The 19,441-nt window shown below is 33.0% G+C and overlaps 1 protein-coding gene across 1 annotated transcript in view; it reads left to right on the top strand.

Annotated features, from left to right (window-relative positions):
* The first annotated feature begins 999 nt into the window (after window positions 1–999).
* The window catches only part of LOC123654429 (elongation of very long chain fatty acids protein 7-like), a 28,428-nt gene continuing 9,986 nt past the window's right edge, over window positions 1,000–19,441 (top strand). Inside the window, exon 1 of the mRNA XM_045590333.1 lies at window positions 1,000–1,037. The gene's annotated coding sequence lies outside the window, so the exon portion shown is untranslated. The remainder of the gene's footprint in view (window positions 1,038–19,441) is intronic.

The following is a 19,441-nucleotide window of genomic DNA, read 5'->3' on the forward strand; positions in this document are numbered from 1 at the left end:
TTTTACTGGATTCCGATAGATGGCATTGCGACAAAGCACGCACCGTCTCATAAATACGCGTCATCAAATATTACTCAAAAAGGACCTAATTACAAGTAGCTTTTAATTTATAAAAGAGACATCAAAATCGATTAACCCAGTAAAAAGTTATGAGATACAACGTACGGTGATGAAAAAACAGTCAAATAAATACACGTTATCAAAGATCAAGACTCAAAACGTAAGTAGCAAATCGATTCTGCTTTACAAGAAGCGTCGCAAGCGCGTTGCCGAGCCTATCCTAAATTCCCTTCAGGAGCTCTGGTCACCTTACTCTCCAACAGGAACACAATATTGCTTAAAAACAGTATTATTTAGCTGTGATCTTCTGTAAGGTCGAGGTAATAACCCAGTCGGACTGCTCCATATTTTGAGAAGGATATTTCCTGCTTTGCCCCACCTCAGTTAAAAACTTACAAAAGATAAAAGCTAATTAATACTGCTATTAAACAGTGTTATTTAGTGTTGTGTTCCTGTGGTGAGTAAGAGATCCTGGAGAGCGTTGGAGGTAGGGGCGACAGCGCGATTACGATACTTCTGTGATGCATCAGGTGAGTATGCTTGTTTTCTTGTAAAAAAGAGATTGAATGAATTCGTGTGAAAATAGTTGAATGGAATTAATAATTTTTTACGTAATACCTAAAAATCAGTAATAGGACTAAACTATATCTCCAACTTTGTTATAATTACGTAAACAAAACGATTGAAATAACAATACTAAATATGCTATTTGAAGCGAGCAAACTAAGTTAATTGTATTCGTTTCAATTAAAATCAGCGTCCACAATCGTTATTGTGTAATAAATAAGAAACACAAACAGATATGTTTCAATGATAGACCTACATTTTCGTTTAATATTGTAAGGATCTTCAGTAAATTGTATTAGTGTAACAACTGGGACAAATGTCTAGCTGGACTGTTTCGTTGCGTGTATTACGTTGGGTCGATAATCCGCAGTACCCGTCAAACCTTCCCAGCGAACGGAGCGTGCTTGCAGGTGAGTTGGACCAATAATATTTTAACTATTACGTGATTACAAACTTTTGATAGCGACATAATATAAATATAAAGCTAGAGTAGTTATAAAAATCCGTTAATACATTGTTCTTTTGCAACTAAATGCAACTATTTAATAGAATTTTTTGAAACGATTTATTTTATATTATAACTTATTTTAAACAATAAGTTAAAGAGATGTCTAATCGATCAGAAAATTATCGTGATTATAAAGAAACAGATATCCGATAACATCATCTTTTCAAATAGTTACAGTAATTTTTTATAGCAATATCACATTTCTGTCAATTTGCTTAAAAAATCACATCGAGTAGTAGAGAGTAACGAATTTTCGTTAATATATTTACATTTATTTCAATTCAATCACATATTGTAGTTACTGTATTTAAAAAACCGGTAAATACTGTGTTATTTACTGAATGACGTTTTAGTTAAAATTGGATTAAAAAAGTCAATTTCTTCTTTAAAAATCTTATTAAAATGTTTCTTTTATTTTTGTTTTTTTTTATCAAAAATTATTATTTCAACATTAAATTTAATTATTTTTATTAACAAATTAAAAAATTAAAATTTTATCAAAAGTTCAAAAGTAGTAAAACTAAAAAATCTGTTGCAATTTTTTATCAAAGCTAACAGCCTTTTTAATAAATGTGTGTCAAACATGCAAAATTTTACTTTTATATAATACTTCACGACCCTCTGTTTGACCCAGTGGAGAGCTATGATTAAAACTCTCCAACCATATGACATTTACCAATTTATAATACTTCTAAATTAAGCTATCATCAAGTAGTAAAATCACTATTAAGACTGTTACTATTATTTAAAAATATTTAAATAATTAATCACAAACAAAACTATTTCTTTTATTATATTAATACCTTAAAATGTCTAATGATTATAATTTATTATATAAATACCTAAAAATGTCGACTAATGATTATATATTACCTAAATTAATAATAATAAGAGCTATTTTTGTTTCAATACAACATCGATGTTTATAGATGATAATAATAAATAATAAATACGGTCGCTTTGTAGCTTTAATGTGACTTAAGAATTCCCTAATATTAACTAGTAGTACATGCATTAAAATAATCAATATACAAAGCTTTTTTTTAATAAAAAAAACGCTTTACACTCAACGGCCCCCAGTAGGTTTTTCTCCTGTGTTGGCGGTCCGGAAACACACACAATACACAAACACAAACGCCCAGACCGCGACAAACATCTATATAGCCAATACAAATATCTGCCGTGAGCGAGGATCGAACCCGCGATCGCCAGCGTAACATTCAGTACTGTGACCGCTGCGCCAACGCGTCGTCAATTCGCTTGACAGTCGCTTTCTTCAAAGATTAATAAATGTATATGTTGCAGTCAAAACTCTTAACCAGTCAAAAGCACTATTGACTAGCAAAATCAGTCAGAAGTACTTTTGACCGTTTGCTTTAGTCAATAATACTTTTGACTAAAATAACAGTTAAAAGTACTTTTGCCCAATGGAGCTGGTTAAAAGTACTTTTGACTAAATGATTCCGTCAAAAGTGGTTTTGATTGATTGTATCAGTCAAAACTCTTAAAAAGTTAAGGTGGTCGATAAAAATAACGACAAACGTACATATAAACTTTTATATTATTCATTATTAGTGGAGAACGTGATGATATTAGAACAAAAATGAGTGACTACGAAAAGAAAGAAGGCTTTTTGCAAAGAATTTTAGCGATTAGCAAGATATGAAAGATAGTCATTTCAATGTAATGACAAAAGAAAATTTTGAAAAGTTTGCAATGGATGTGGAAGACGCGAAATTTAATGAAAAGGAAACACCGTTACAGTACAGTAGACTACAACGCTTTAAGACATTGAAGTTTGTGGTATTAAAAAATTAGTTACAAACACAGAACCTGTCAAATATTTTTGCCGGCTAAGGAAATCTACGACATTATTGATGCTGCTCATATTTCTATAGGGCATGGTGGTTGCGATAGACTTAAGAATGAAACGGCAAAAAAGTACGCTAATGTTACAAAAGAAATGATTAATATATATTTATCAATGTGCGAAGTATGCCAAAGGAAGAAAAGCAAGAAAAGGATGGGTCAGGTTAAGAAACCGATCCTGCACACTGAAATGAACTGCCGCTGCCAAGTCGATCTGATTGACATGCAGTCCCAAGAAGATCGCGGGCATAAATTTATTATGGTTTATCAGGATCATTTGACTAAATTTATTCACATCTAATGAGTTAATAGTGCTTTTGACTGACGCTTTTTTGCAGTTAAAACTACTATTGACGGAGAGCGTCAGTCAAAAGTATTTTTAACCGCGAATTTGCAGTCAAAAGTACTAATAACCAATAATTTTCAGTCAAAACCACTTTTGACCAACTTGTCCAGTCAAAAGTACTTTTGACTGATCTCGCTAGTCAATAGTACTTTTGACTGGTTAAGAGTTCTGACTGCAACATATACATCTTATACTATTAAACGAGCAATTCTTGTATATATATATCTATATAATTTGAATCTCGGAAACGGCTCCAACGATTTTCATGAAATTTAGTATGCAGGGGATTACGGGGGAGATAAATAAATCTAGCTAGGATTCATTTTTAGAAAATGTCGTTTTATCCCTGTTTTTAGGCAATGAAAAAATGGCTACAATATCGTTAGAATAAGAAGGTAAATTTCGCATCTGTCAGTAAAGTTGTAATAGCTCAGGGGAAATCGGTCGATCGCGCTAGGCCGAAAAGATCATGGTTCGAATCCTTAAGTTTTCCAGATCGATTATCGTTTTTTTTTTTCTTTTTTTTTCTAAAAAAAATAAAATCGAAAAATATTATTCATATTTTATCAATATGTAATTCAAAAAACACGATTTACTAAAAATACCGAGCTATGCTCGGTCACCCAGGTCCTAAATTATTAAATATTCATGAACGATAAAACTTAAAAAAAAATTAAGAACCTAAAAGTTTCGTATTTATTTGTATTTATTTAAATAAGTTATTTCAGTCATTGCGGCCCAATATTCTCCTGATTAAGGAGATATTTTTTTTACGGAGATATTGAAGGAGTCCTTCGAGGGCGTTTTCCTGGTCTCTTCAGGTAGTCTATTCCACAGTTTAACAAATAGAATTATTGAAAAACAAACCAAAATCAAATATACATACATAAATAAAAATCAAGTATTTAACATACGGAAACACTTCTTAAAATTATCAAAAGATTTAACTCATCATTACGAAAATCCTATACCATAAAATCAGAGAGAGGCAGAAATAGAAAGAGAGCGAGACATCAAGAGGTGAAGACAAAAACTACTAAGACTACAGGAAAACACTTAAAGTATTATGAATTTAAATAGTCAAAGCTAAAATTAACGTTTGACATCACGCATGTTCTATTTATAAGTCACTTGTTCTATTGACACTTAAAAGTGTAGTTAGAAAGGGGGAAGGAGTTTTAGGGTGGTCACCGGCCACCCTTAGTAATTTGATGGTACGGAAATATAAGCATTTATTAAAATTGTTTTCATTTTATTATTAGACACTACGCCTTACCTACTTGTTTAAAAATAGCCGTTTGATATAATTTATGATTATTTTGAAAATAGAGTACATTATGTAATTTGAAAATAGAATGTAATCAATTTTCTTTGTCCGACATGTTTGTTATATTTAATGGAAAATATATTTTGTGACTTTAAGTGAACTTAGACACTCAAGGCTCCGTTCAGTAATCTAGAACTCTGGTCAGTTGGACTGCCCGACATAGTGATCATCATATTCATCGTAGTAATAATACCAGTAATTGTGTTTGATCGCAAACGAAAAAAAAAACCGACTTCAGCTTAAATCGTCAAGTAGTATAACGTAGTCAGGAAAAATAATATATTAAATACACATTGTTAGGGGTAACTTAAAAAGTGCTCATCGGATCTCGATACAATTTTAATGGAACAACATGACATGACATGACATGCACTAAATTCTGAATAAAAAAAGAATAACCAAAATCAGTACAAAGTAAAAAGTTATTAGTTAACACACATTAAAAAAATACATTCGAATTTAGAACCTTCTCATTTTTTTTTTAATTCGTTTAAAAATCTACAAATAAATTTGTAAAAACATTAACTGTATCACTATTAATTATTTTATTTTTAGCTTGACGTCTCAATTGAAAACTTATTATACTTCTTTATTACTAGTACCAACAGATGTTTTTAACTTTTTGAAGTAAATTTACGCACGCTTGATATGGGGAGTGAATGCGGAACGAGAGCGTTACGAAAAGTGTGATCGGACGAGGCGAACGGTAGTTGAAAGGGAGCTATATTAGTAAGGACAGAAACTTTTACTTCAGTCGTGTGGCCTAAAGTACACTCGTTTTTTTAGTATATTTTTTTCTTACTCAAACGACGAGTTAATTCTTATATATTGATTATTAATCAGGAAAAAAAAAAAGAATAATGAAAAATAAACTGAAGCAAGAAATCATGGGATAACGTTAAGAAGAATGTAATAAATCTACTCAGACAAAGTAACTTAATAAATTGATGCGTGAAGCGGCAAAATTACTCCTTTAAATAGACTATGACATTAGTTTCAATAAACTCAGCTGACTGTAAGTAGGTAATGAATCACGGTGACATGAATAACGTTCTGATTGCGTTAAAAAATATTTTGTTTATTTTTATTCGATTCTGTTTGTGTTTCGACCTGTATAATAGAATTATTAAAAAAAACATTTTTTGTTTTTTTTTTTGTTTGTAATGAATAAATAATTAAAAAAACGGTAATTTTTTTCTCGTCACTCGTCACATTAGGCTTTTTTTTTAACGAAAAGGGAACATCCAAAATCCTGTAATTTAAGCAGGCGAAGTATACAATATAATAGCGATCGTTACTCATAGTAGGGAATATATCTGCCAACCCGCATTGGAGCAGCGTGGTTGATTAAGCTCTGATCCTTCTCCTACATGGGGAAAGAGGCCTATGCCCAGTAGTGGGATATTACATTTTATTGTTTTCATTTCATTTTAAGTACAAATAAAATTAAAATATCTGTAATATCTTTCTAAATATCTTTTTATCTTTTTATCATAGCTGTCTCTCCAATCATATTGGGCTGTTCGTCAAATGAATTGAAATACACTTAAGTACCTACAAGTAAGTCGCTGGCAAGGGCTTTGCTCAAGATCAAGATTTGCGTGCCTTATTCTATTTAAAAGGGGAAAATTATGAATAACTAGTAATACAAATAGGTGTTAAAATAGGGGTCAAAATCCGATAGAAGAGCTATTGTGGTAAAAGCTGAAAATACTAATAAATTGTTCGTTTCACAGAACAAACTAAGACGAAAGTTTTACTTCAAAAATAATTTAGTACGAACGTTAGATTTTTTAGACACCACATCCCTGTTTGTGATATCGGTAAAGCCCCTCCCCCCACCTGTGCTACTACTAACTTAATATTTACGACATATGAAAATTTAAAATAAGCTATCAAATTGATAAAATAAAATCAAAAAAATATCAATCACTACAAATCACGCATAACGGACCACCTTTGTGTCTTAATGCGGAAAACCGAGCCCACAACAATACAATACACAACAATCACTACAAAATATAAAAAATACCGAACCTGCTACCATATGTAAACACTTCCGCTGTACAGACGTCACAGAGGTAGGAGAGGATAATTATCGAGGAATCTAGCAAAATTTTCATGTTACTAGCGTAGTTTAAAAAAACATTAACTACTAAAAACCAACTGGGGTCGCGGAGACCTCGCTCGCCTAATTAAAGGTTAAAAGAAATATAAACCAAAACATTAACCTAATGGAACTAAAGAAGATTAACATCGGGCCACAATAAAAACGTATTCATAAATTTTCTTATGAAATTTTTATGAATCCGATTTTTATGTCGCTTTGTTTTTCCTACTCGTACATCCGTGAATGAGTCAAACTCGAAAGTAGCCGTTTTATTATTTACAAATATATTAATATATTTTTTTAATAAGTAATATTTATTTATACTCATATGTTTTGTTTTAGTAAACATTTCAATTGTCATTTTTCAAAGTTTCCATTCAAAGGTTGCATGAAAGAAAATGCTGTATGAGTCCGCATGTACTTTTTTGCGTTTATAATTTAGATTTTTTTTTTTAAATTTCAATAAATAATAAAATATTAACAAGTTAACAACTCATATAATATGCTGATTTTACATAAAATAAACGATATAACTAGGCTTTTTTGAAGCCAGGACTCGAGGAAGAGACTCTAAGGCTATATTCAATCGACATTAATCATATATTAACGTATACTAAGCGGTAGCCGAGTGGTCGAAATTCGACCATAATTAATTTTAATTATTTATATTCGTGTGTGTGTCGAATACATGGTAGTGTGTGTAATGTTTTTTCTTTTATTGATTTTTGTTTTTTATTTTGTAGCATTCTGCACTCCTTCTCTATATAAACTATAAGTGGGCGAAATCTCATACTCCTCCGTCCGCGCAATTTTCGTAAAAACAGGTACAAAGTTTTTGCTTCACGTATTAATGAAATCACATAGAGTTACTAGTTAAGTGTAAGGATTATGTTTCAAAAGTCTAATAGGTAAGCATATTATTCTCTACAAGATTACTGACACAATGTGTGGGCTTAGTCTACATTTAATCTTTCTTATCCGGTTTCCATCGTACATATACATTTATGTTCTATATCCACACTTACAGACAGACGAAGAAGAATACAGATACAATAAGAAGAAGAATATTTCATCAAATACATTCTTTAATAGACTTAATTTTTTATTTTTTATTCAAGATAGGCAGTAGGAAATATCTTGTTCAAAATTTGGAGGAGCCCAACTAGAGAAGGGTCATAAACCTTACAGTAGATCACAGCTGAATAACAGGACTCTTAAGTAGTTCTGTGTTCCTATGGTGGGTAAGCCAGAGCCCCTGGAGAACATTGGGATATGGTTGTCTAGCGCCAATATTCCTGTTTCTGGCGTCAACAAGCTACGGTTTCCGCTTACCACCAGGCGGACCGTACGCTTGTTACCTTTACCTTAAATTTAATCAGAATAGTACAAATGTTTCATCATTTTTTTTTTAATTTTCATTCATCTTTTTTTAATCGACTTCCAAAGAAGAAGGAGGTTCAGAATTCGAGTGTACTTTTTTTTGTATTTCAGCTTAGAAATTTTTACTGGGTGGGACCGATTTAGTTTATTCTTTTTTTATGTCAATAATTTTAATTATGCTATGCTATATCTAATAATGTGTATTATTTACTTGACTATTTTTCGTTTACCTACGTTGTATTGATTGATATAATTGAAGTCGCATTTTTTTAGAAACTATCATAAATTTACAACTTTTTTTCTAATATGTACGATTTTATTTTTGCGTTACCCACACATTAGGAATTTTTAACTTTTTTTCTGTTACTTTTTATTTAAAATTATTGTTTCAAAAGATTTACGAACATTATTTTTCTTTTCAATAATTCCTCAGACTATACGTTACACAGGTTACACAAGTTAGTAGTATTTAATATATAAAAAAAACTACATATTTTTTTTAAAAAGACTGTTTGGAAGCATTTTCTTCAAACTCAACAGTAACAAGTAATTCATAATTATAATGTATACATATATGTATTTATATGTATGTATGCATTTACGTGGGTATATATGTATGTATGTATTTATGTATGTATGTATGTATGTATATGTTTAATTATTTGAATATTTATAATAAATTTGTTGTAACTTGTACACCTATGCTGACGCTAGATTTCCTTTGCCCTAAGGTTGCCTGGAAGAGATCGCTTTTTGCGAAAAGGCCACCCTTTGTACCTAATGAATATATTGTTAATATTTTTCATTCTTTGCTATGTATCATTTCTGTTTTTGGTGTACAGTAAAGTGTATAATTATTAATATTATTATTATTATTTTAAAATTAGCGCATTCAAACAAACTATGACAAAAAATAATACTATATACAAAAATAAACAAAAAATAAACTATATACATTATATAAAACCAAGTTATAGCTATACCTATACTAAGGTAAATAAGTATAGTTATAGGTGCTAGATATTTAAAATGGAGCATTTTGCATTGAAGCCTAAAACAATTTAATGTTACGAAGTTTGTAAGGTCGAGGCCGCTAAAATGAATTGAACACTGAGAAATAGTACCGCAATGCGGCAATCTTTAAACTATTCAATATCAATAAAATTAATTGATTGATTGAAAATATAATTAATTGATCAGATAATCTCGTTATAATATAATTAGGCATTAGAGGCATTTTGGCTTGTGGTATATCACTCATCATCATTCCAGCCTATTACAGTCCACTGCTGGACATAGCCCTCCACAAGTTCGCGCCAAAAATGCGAGAACTCATGTGCGTTGCCCATAGTCACCACGCTGGGCAGGCGGGTTGGTGACCGCAGAGCTGGCTTTGTCGCAATCGCCTTGGTATATCATTCGAATACACATTAAATCGAAGTCAAACAACATTGTGCATCTAAATGATTTATATGAAGGCACGACTGAAGTAAAACTTCTGCACAATAGACTAGACGGAAAGAGAAAGAAAATGTGTGCTCACACCTCTCTCTCTTGCTCTGTTCGCTCCTCGGTCGCCCTTTTCGTAACGCTCTCGTCACGCATTCACCAGCTTTCTCCCTAAATGAAGCATGAAAGAAGTTTCCTACAATAACAAAAATTGAATTTTGGTCTAGAAAATCCTTTTCTTGGCAAAATAGAATTTAAATTTCATCACATCATCATCATCACTTCAGCCTATGGCAGTCCACTGCTGGACATAGGCCTCCCCAAGTTCGCGCTAGACATCCCGGTTTTCCGCAATCCTCATCCAGCCTACACCGGCAATCTTACGTAGATGGTCGGTTCAACGGACCGGAAGACGTCCTACACAATTTAAATTTCGTTCAAAATTACAGAGGAATTCGAAAATATGAGAAGTTTTCGTTGTTAAACGGAAACCTGAATGGCTTAAAAGAAAATCAAAGACACGGTTCTTCCAAATTTAGTGAAACAAAATATAATTTTTTATAAACGGTGAGAAAAGTTCTCTATATAGTAGTTAGTAGTATACAGGGGGTAGTAGTAAGAGAGCTGATCAGTCTAAAATATTAGACATTCTTTAGGGGAATAAGTTTCATCATACCATTAGTCATTTAAACAAGTTTCCAACGGGAAATTCCATGACACATAACTGCTCCCTAACGACGTTTTTGCCTCTTCCTTTAAGAAATATTGAACACAAAAATGTATTTTAAATAATTTTTACGAACACAAGTAACCTTAAATCTTTTAAGTAATAAATAACCTGTGATACTTGATACAGATCTGTTATAATATAGATAACAAAAAAATTAATAAATTGTAAATTGTTACAAGTAGCGCCACCTATGTATAACTTTTTTCAATAAAGATGATTTAGTCTGTCACAAGTTCGGCACACGGTTGTTTCAATAGGTTATGGGCCCAGACATTAAAAATAATTTTAAAAGTTATAACGCGTAGTACTGTTGTTTTTTTGTGAATAAAATGGCCATGAACTACATTGCTAATATTCCAAAACTAAAAGGGCGCGAAAACTACGAGGATTGGTGTTTTGCAGTGCAAAATGTGTTGGTGTTAGAAAACATGGCGCATGCTATCGCCGAGAAGCTACCCGCTTCACCTACGACTAGCCAGATCAATGAAGACGCCAAAGCTAAAGCAAAATTAGTGTTGACAATTGACCCATCACTTTATGTGCATATTAAGCATGCATCAACAACCTTTGATTTATGGATCAAGTTGAAGAAAATGTTTGATGATACCGGCTATACAAGGAAAATAGGCTTGTTACGCAAGCTCATCAGCATACGGCTTGATAATTGTGATTCGATGACCCAGTATGTAACCGAAATTGTAGAAACGAGCCAGAGATTACAAGGTACGGGCTTCAAAATTACGGATGAATGGATAGGAGCATTAATGTTAGCAGGATTACCCGAAAAATATAGTCCTATGTTAATGGCCATCGAACATTCAGGAATCGAAATCTCAACAGATGTCATAAAATCCAAATTGATCGATATGTGTGATAATGTTGGCAGCAATGAGCCGGAAAGTGCATTTTTGACATCTAAAGGTTTGCAGCGAGGAAAAAATAAGGTTGGCAAAACTGCGGAAACGAATACTCGATCTGTCAAAGTAATTAAATGTTATAAATGTAAACGAACCGGCCATTATAAAAATCAGTGTCCATTATTAAAGGATAAACCAGTGAATGCATTTAATACAGTTTTCTTTAATGGTAATTTTGGCAAAAACGAGTGGTATATTGATTCTGGAGCCAGCACTCACATGATAAATAATCAAGAAAATATAATAAACGCGTCACATAACCTAAAGACTAATCAGATTACAGTTGCAAATAGTATGACTATGCCTGTGACATGTTCAGGAGAAACACAGATTACAACAGTTGTTGGCAAGTTACAATATGATATTGTTGTCAAAGAAGTGTTGTGTGTTCCAAATCTCACGACGAATTTGTTATCAGTTAGTAATTTAATAAAGAATGGTAACAAAGTTAGTTTCAGTGATGAACATTGTTATATCAGAAACCGAGAAAATACTTTAATTGGTATTGCAGAAATGACAAACGGGGTCTATAGATTACAGACCAAACCAGCATGTTTGTTAGCAGCCTCGGCTACAGTAGCTTCTGATATCATTTGGCATCGAAGACTCGGTCATATTAATAGTAGTGATATGAATATCATGAAGGAAGGTGCTGTAGAAGGTATGGATTATACTAACAGAGCAGACATAAGTAAAGCTAACTGTACAGTGTGTTGTGAAGGAAAACAGACGAGACTACCTTTTCAAAATAGTAGTCATAGAAGTGAGAGAGTCCTAGAAGTGATACATGCCGATGTATGTGGCCCGATGGAAACAAAATCCATTGGATTATCTCGATATTTTTTGCTTTTTGTGGATGATCATAGCAAAATGTCTTTTGTTTACTTCATGAAAAACAGAAGTGAAGTGTTTACCCGTTTTAAAGAATTTAAGCTCATGGTTGAGAACCAAACAAATTATAAAATTAAAATTTTTAGAACAGATAATGGCACAGAATTTTGTTCAAACGAAATGAAGAACTTTTTAAAACAGTGTGGAATAATTCACCAGCGAACTAATCCTTATACTCCTGAACAAAATGGTATGTGCGAGAGGTTCAATAGAACTATAGTTGAGCGAGCTAGATGTCTTCTTTATGATGGTAAATTAGAGAAGAAATTCTGGGCAGAAGCAGTACATACAGCAGTATATTTAAAGAATAGAACATTAGCTTCAGGATTAAATAAGAAAACTCCTTATGAAGTTTGGACTGGCCGAAAACCAAATATCAGTCACATAAGAATCTTTGGTAGTGTAGTGATGGCTCATGTGCCCAAAGAAAAACGTTTGAAATGGGATAAAAAGGCTATAAAACATTATTTAGTGGGATATGCTGATAATGTAAAAGGTTACCGTCTTTACAACCCCAAAAGTAACAAAGTCATTACGAGCAGAGATGTTATCATCTTGGAACCCAATGATAGTCCAGAAATGACACAGGTCAATATAAGTGAAGGTCAAGGAACATCATTAGGTCATACGAAGAAGCACAATGACACAGAATCTGACTCCGAACGCAATTCTGTAAGCACAGTGATAAGTAATGATGACATTACCTATGTAGAAGAACAGAGTGAAACAAGTAGTTCTGATGATTTCTCAGACTGTTTACCGATGAATGAGGTGAAGAATCTTGCTAAGATAAGTCAACCTGTAGTAACAGTAAGAGAGAAGAAAAAGCCTGATAGATATGGTTATAGCAATATGTGTGTTGAAACAGATATGAGTCTGTACGAAGACCAGATGACATATGAAGAAGCTATGAATGGACCAGAAGCTGATCAGTGGAAGCAGGCCATGCGAGAGGAACTTCAGTCGTTCGAGGACAATGATGCATGGGAAATTGTTGATATACCAAGTAACGGATCAGTTGTGCAAAATAAGTGGGTGTTAAATAAAAAACTAGATGTGAATAATAAAGTGCGATATCGTGCAAGACTCGTGGCTAAAGGTTTTACGCAGCGAAGGGGTGTAGACTACGAGAACACTTTTTCTCCTGTCGTAAAACATTCTACACTGAGAATGTTGTTTGCTCTAAGTGTACAGTGGGATATGGACATTACACATTTAGATGTAACAACGGCATTTTTAAATGGTCATTTAAAAGAAAATATTTATATGTCATTTCCAGAAGGTTTTGAAAATAAGCAAATTGGAAAGGTCTTAAAACTTAAAAGAGCTATATATGGACTTAAACAATCTTCTTTAGTCTGGTATGAAAAAGTAAAAGATTGTTTGCTTAAGTTTGGTTTTAAAATAAGTAAATTTGAACCATGTTTGTTTACATTTTTTTGTGAAAATATTAAGATTATAGTAGCTGTTTATGTTGATGATTTTTTAATTTTTTCGAATAGTTATTCTGAGACTAAAAAATTAAAAAAAGTATTAAATTCTGAATTTAAATTAAAAGATTTAGGTCCTGTTAAATGTTACCTAGGTATGCGAATTAATGTAAATAAAGAATGTAAGACTATTACTGTAGATCAACAGGAATATATAGAGCAATTATTGTCTAAGTTTAATATGTCTAATTGTAAAACTATAGATACTCCTATTGAGAGTAAGTTAAATTTAGAAAAGGCTGAAAACTGTGTAGTAAACATTCCATATCAAAATCTAATTGGAAGCCTTATGTATTTGGCAGTTTTGACTAGACCAGACTTATCATATTCTCTTAGTTACCTCAGTCAGTTTAATAATTGTTATAATGAAACTCATTTTAGTTATGCTAAACGAATATTAAAATATTTACAAAAAACAAAACATTATTGTTTAACATATCATAAGAATAATGTAGAGCTGACTGGTTTTGTGGATGCAGACTGGGCCAGTGATAGTTTAGATCGTAAGTCTTACAGTGGGTTTTGTTTTGTAATGAATGGTTCAGTAATTTCCTGGCAAAGTAAAAAACAAAGGAGTGTCTCTTTATCTAGTACTGAGGCAGAATATGTCGCTCTTTCAGAAGCATCTAGAGAGGCTGTTTATTTAAGAAATTTGTTGTACGAGCTTACTGGTGTTAAACATGTTATTAAATTGAAATGTGATAATCAAAGTGCATTAAAATTAGCAACAAGTCATCAGGCACATAGTAGATTAAAGCATATTGATGTGCGTTTTCATTATGTTAAGGATGCTGTTAAAAATAAATTAATTAATATTGAATATATTTCAACTCAGGAAATGCCTGCAGACTTGTTAACTAAAGGACTTTTGTCAACTAAGCATTATAAGTTTATGAATATACTGGGAATTAAGGACAAATAATATTATGTATTTTGTTTAGGAATTCACATTTATTTTGTTAAGTGGGGGTGTTATAATATAGATAACAAAAAAATTAATAAATTGTAAATTGTTACAAGTAGCGCCACCTATGTATAACTTTTTTCAATAAAGATGATTTAGTCTGTCACAAGTTCGGCACACGGTTGTTTCAATAAGATCACTCATAATGAATATCTTATAAAAGTCGTTTTATACTCAAGATCGCGTCAGACATTATGGCGCGAATTTGTGTGTTTTGCCGATAATCACCACACTGGGCAAGAGGGTTAATGACCGCAGGGCTGACTTTGTCGCACCGAAGACGCTGCTACCCGTTTTCGACCTGTATATTTCAAAGCCAGCAGTTAGATGGTTATCCCACCATCGGTCGAATTTTTAAGTTCCAAGGTGGTAGTGGAACTGTGTTATTCCTTAGTCACCTCTTACGACACCCAGGGAAAAGAGGGGGAATAATTAATACGTACACATTGGAAATAAAAATTATATAAAATTGTAAACATACGAAAGGATATATATGTACATACTCCCTTTATATACTTGTCATTATATAAAGGGAATCAGACCATCAGATTCATTTTATATTACAAAGATACTCTATAAACCTGAACTACTCTGAAGGTTAACATGTTAAATTATGTAGAGCGTCTTTTATTAGCCTTTCATTGGCTATGAATAGCCTTTATACCGCAACAGGCTTTTATAACAGAACAAACAATCGTGTATGATCTGAATATACTAATAAGAAATGTATGAAATTAATAAGTTAAAGAAGATTGAAGTCGTTGTCGTAAGAGTTATTTGCTAACAATGTAGAGCTATTTCATGACCACGAGTTAAGCTCCGTTCAAAATTTAGCACAAAATATCTGTATGACGCGTTGGTGCAGCAGTCACAGCCATGGATTGTACCTGTTGTGCTGGCGGTTGCGGGTTCGATCCCCGCACATGACAAACATTTGTATTGGCCATACAGGTGTTTGCCGTGGCCTGGGTGTTTGTGCAGTCCTTGTGGGTCTCCCCACCGTGCCTCGGAGAGCACGTTAAGCCGTCGGCCCCAGTTGTTATCATGTACACCTGATAGCGATCGTTACTCATAGTAGGGAATATATCCGCCAATCCGCATTGGAGCAGCGTGGTCGATTAAGCTCTGATCTTTCTCCTACATGGGGAAAGAGGCCTATGCCCAGTAGTGGGATATTACAGGCTAAAGCGAACTGTATATATAATAGCAGTACAAACTGTGGTTAAAACATTACCGACTTCCCAAAAATGAGGACGTCGTCAATTCGACTGTGTTTTTTTATGTACGTTACCTTACAACTTTTGACTGGGTGGAACGATTTTGATGATTTAATTTTAATCGAAAGGTGGTGCGTGTCATGTGGTCCTATTTAAATTTAATTAAGATATACATAATTACTTGCACTATTTTTTCGTCGACTTACATTGTATTATACCGCATAACTTTTTATAGGATGTACCGATTTTGATGATTCTTGTTTTAATCGAAAGCTGATAGTCGTTTTGTCTTTTCTTTTAAATTTGATTGACAACGCACACATTTATTGTATAAACGTTTAAATATAAACATTTTGCACAAACATTTGTCTGTCTTAAGAAAATCAAATCAGTGGCTGTAAATTGAACAGTTGCTTAATTAGATCACTGCATCTTCGTGGTTCCACGATGATTTATATAATATTTACTGATTCTTGTATAGACTAGCCCGTTGAAGTAGTTCGATTATATATTCTGTTTTATATTTATATTTGTCGAATATAAATTATGTAGCTGTGTATACCAAACATAATCATAATCATAAAAAAAAAACATATCTGAAAGAAAGAAGTAATCTTCCTTTCTTTCTTTCCTATTTTTAAATTTATTTCCTATTTTTCTATTTTTAAATTTATTATTTATGTTTCTGCTACTTATTTATGACGATGCAAAATTAAAATATCATCATGATTCATAAAATCCTAATCACTAAATAAACTATTAGCATTAAATACATACATAATTAAAATCGCTTTTAAAACATTAAGTAATTACAAATAGAACAAGAAATAATTGAATTGTAAAACAGTAATGAAATACGATTTATTAGGTCGATTTTACGATGGCTACTTTGACATATTTATATGTATACATTAACGTAACCAACACAATATAGGAACGACTGACCGGGAAACCTTACTGAACTCGGGCGAGTGACCTGAAACGACTCACTTGACACACGCTAGTCAATGACAACTTTATTATACCGCCTCACAACGGAATTTAAACACTAATAATCAAGCGATAAGGTAGCAAATTCTATGTATAGTTACAATGCAATTTAATGTTCGTTATGCATTGAAAATGACCTCTCAATCATTTTGAGGTACACTATAAATCATAATAAATGACATTGGCAGTGAAATGACATGTTATTTGAAATGGCGGTTATTTTAACGGAGCTTTGGATCGCGAGTCATAACGAGATGGAGACGCTTAAGTGACATGCGAATAAATAGCATTTCTGTGATTATTGATTAGTCATTTTTAGAAGCCGCTCACCCTTCTGATCTGATAGAACGTTCTGACAACTTTCTGACTGACAATTTTCTGATAGATACCGATATCTATTCGGATAGATATTTGTTTGTAATCGAATGCAGGACACAGACAAATAAGGAGATTCTCCATTTGACTGTATGTTTTTTATGTGTTACCTTCTAACTTTTTACTGGATGTACCGATTTCAATGATTTCTTTTTATCCAAAAGCCAGTGCTTGTCGAGTGGTCCCATTTAATTTGATCTGACGATTAGTTGTTCAGTTAACTCTAACAATATATATTGCACTATATTTGTAGATGTACTTGTAAATTGATGCAAGTATATTTTTATTGTTTGAGAACAAAACGTTTGGACAAATATTTATTTATACTCTGTTCTCGCCTTTTTTTTATGCAACTCGGTCAAGTAAGCGATTACTGTAGCTTATAGAAGTCTACAACTCAAGAAGCATCGCAAGCGCCTTCCCGACCCCATCCCCAACTCCCCTCAGGATCTCAGATCACCCTACTCACCAACAGGAACTCAACACTGCTTGAAAACAGTATTATTTATCTGTGATCTTCTGTTAGGTCGAGATACTACCCCAGTCGGGCTGCTCCATATTTTGTGCAGGAAATTTCCCGCTTTGTTCTACCCCAGTTACGCCTTTTGGAACATTTAATTGTACCTCGGAAAAAATGTGCCTTTAGTTCCGTCTGTTATCATGAACAACTGATGATGATAGATACTCTTGGTAAGCATCCATCCATCAGAGACGTAAAGTGGCTGATATGCTCTAACCCTTTTTCTATATATATATAACCTCTGCCAAGATGTATCACAGAAAAAACAATCATGACTTCACTCGATTCCTCTAGGGAAGTTTTAAAATGCACACACTACATTTTTTTAATTGAATCTGTCCCGCCTACACATTCTAAATTGAATTTATAGCTTTCTGCAAAAATTGACTTTGACACCACTTTTTACGTGGGGAAAATCCATCATGGACACCCTCCGGCACAGGGGCGCCAGAGGGCCATGTCAGACTCCTACTGACTAAAAAACTACCACGTGTGAGCAGTCACCGCCTGGGTGGGGCGAGATGGGGTCGCGCTAGCATTTACCACCTCGCCCCGAGGATAGGCCCGGACGAAACCTCCGGGCCCTGGAGTTTGACACCCCTAGCTTAGATAGTCTATGCTGTTTATATTCTTACTTTTTTTTTATTTATTTTATTTGATACGTTCGTCCTATATAATTAAATCAAGCCGCTTGGATTAAGATAAAAGTTTTAAATGGGGCGCTTTAGTCTAGCTTAAAGCTTTTTTCTTGTTTGTTGTTGAAAAACAAACTCGGAACATAATTTTATTTTTATTACACGGAAGAATTATAAATACACACAAAATAAATTACTCATAAATATAAATGTGAATATGAAATTAAAGTGTTTCAAATCACGCAACCTGTTTTAACTAAACTATTTTAAAATGATTGTATTATACAAATACGTTAAAAAAATAATGTTGGAAAAATTGTTACGATATAATACAACGATACGATTCAGCCTGTTTCGTTCCACTGCTGTGAGCATAGGCCTCTTGCTCCATCTGGGAGAAGGACCTTAGCTTAATCCACCACGCTGTTCCTCTACGGGTTGGCAGATATGGTGCCTAGTATGAGTAAAACTCGCTAGATAAGTTAAAAGAAAGATTTAAGAATTGATATATACTCGAGAAAAATGCTCGTGCGAAGATCCCTGGATCAGTAAGTCTGAAATACTTTAAAGCGTGTACAAGCTCATACAATTTATACGTGTATCGTATTGAAATACTCTTAATAATACAAAAAAAATTAAGTTAAACACAATCAATGTTAAATGATATGCACATCCTTTCCTTTCTCTATAACATAGTCCATGATCAAAACTCTTCCCCCTACTTTCGGTGGCGTTTCCATTCGGTGACAATCATTAAGGTTTTATTACTATCATTGTTATTATCGTAGGTTGACAAAAAAATAGTCAAGTAAATACGCATTATTAGATATAACTCGGATAGTACTTGTGAGATCTCAATTTAATTTAAATGGGATCACATAACGCGCACCACCTTTCGAATAAAACAAAAAATCATCGAAATCGATCATCCCAGTCAAAAGTTATCAGGTAAGATAAATATAAAAAAATGCAATCGAATTGAGAAACTCTTGCTTTTTTTTAAATCGGTTAAACAAAGTGTTAATCTTGGTGTAACTAGGTGATATAAATACTATTATGACCAGGTATATCAGCACCTAGTCAAAGTGTGCTCTTG

Source organism: Melitaea cinxia, chromosome 6, assembly GCF_905220565.1.
Source record: "Melitaea cinxia chromosome 6, ilMelCinx1.1, whole genome shotgun sequence".
Lineage (NCBI taxonomy): Eukaryota > Metazoa > Arthropoda > Insecta > Lepidoptera > Nymphalidae > Melitaea > Melitaea cinxia.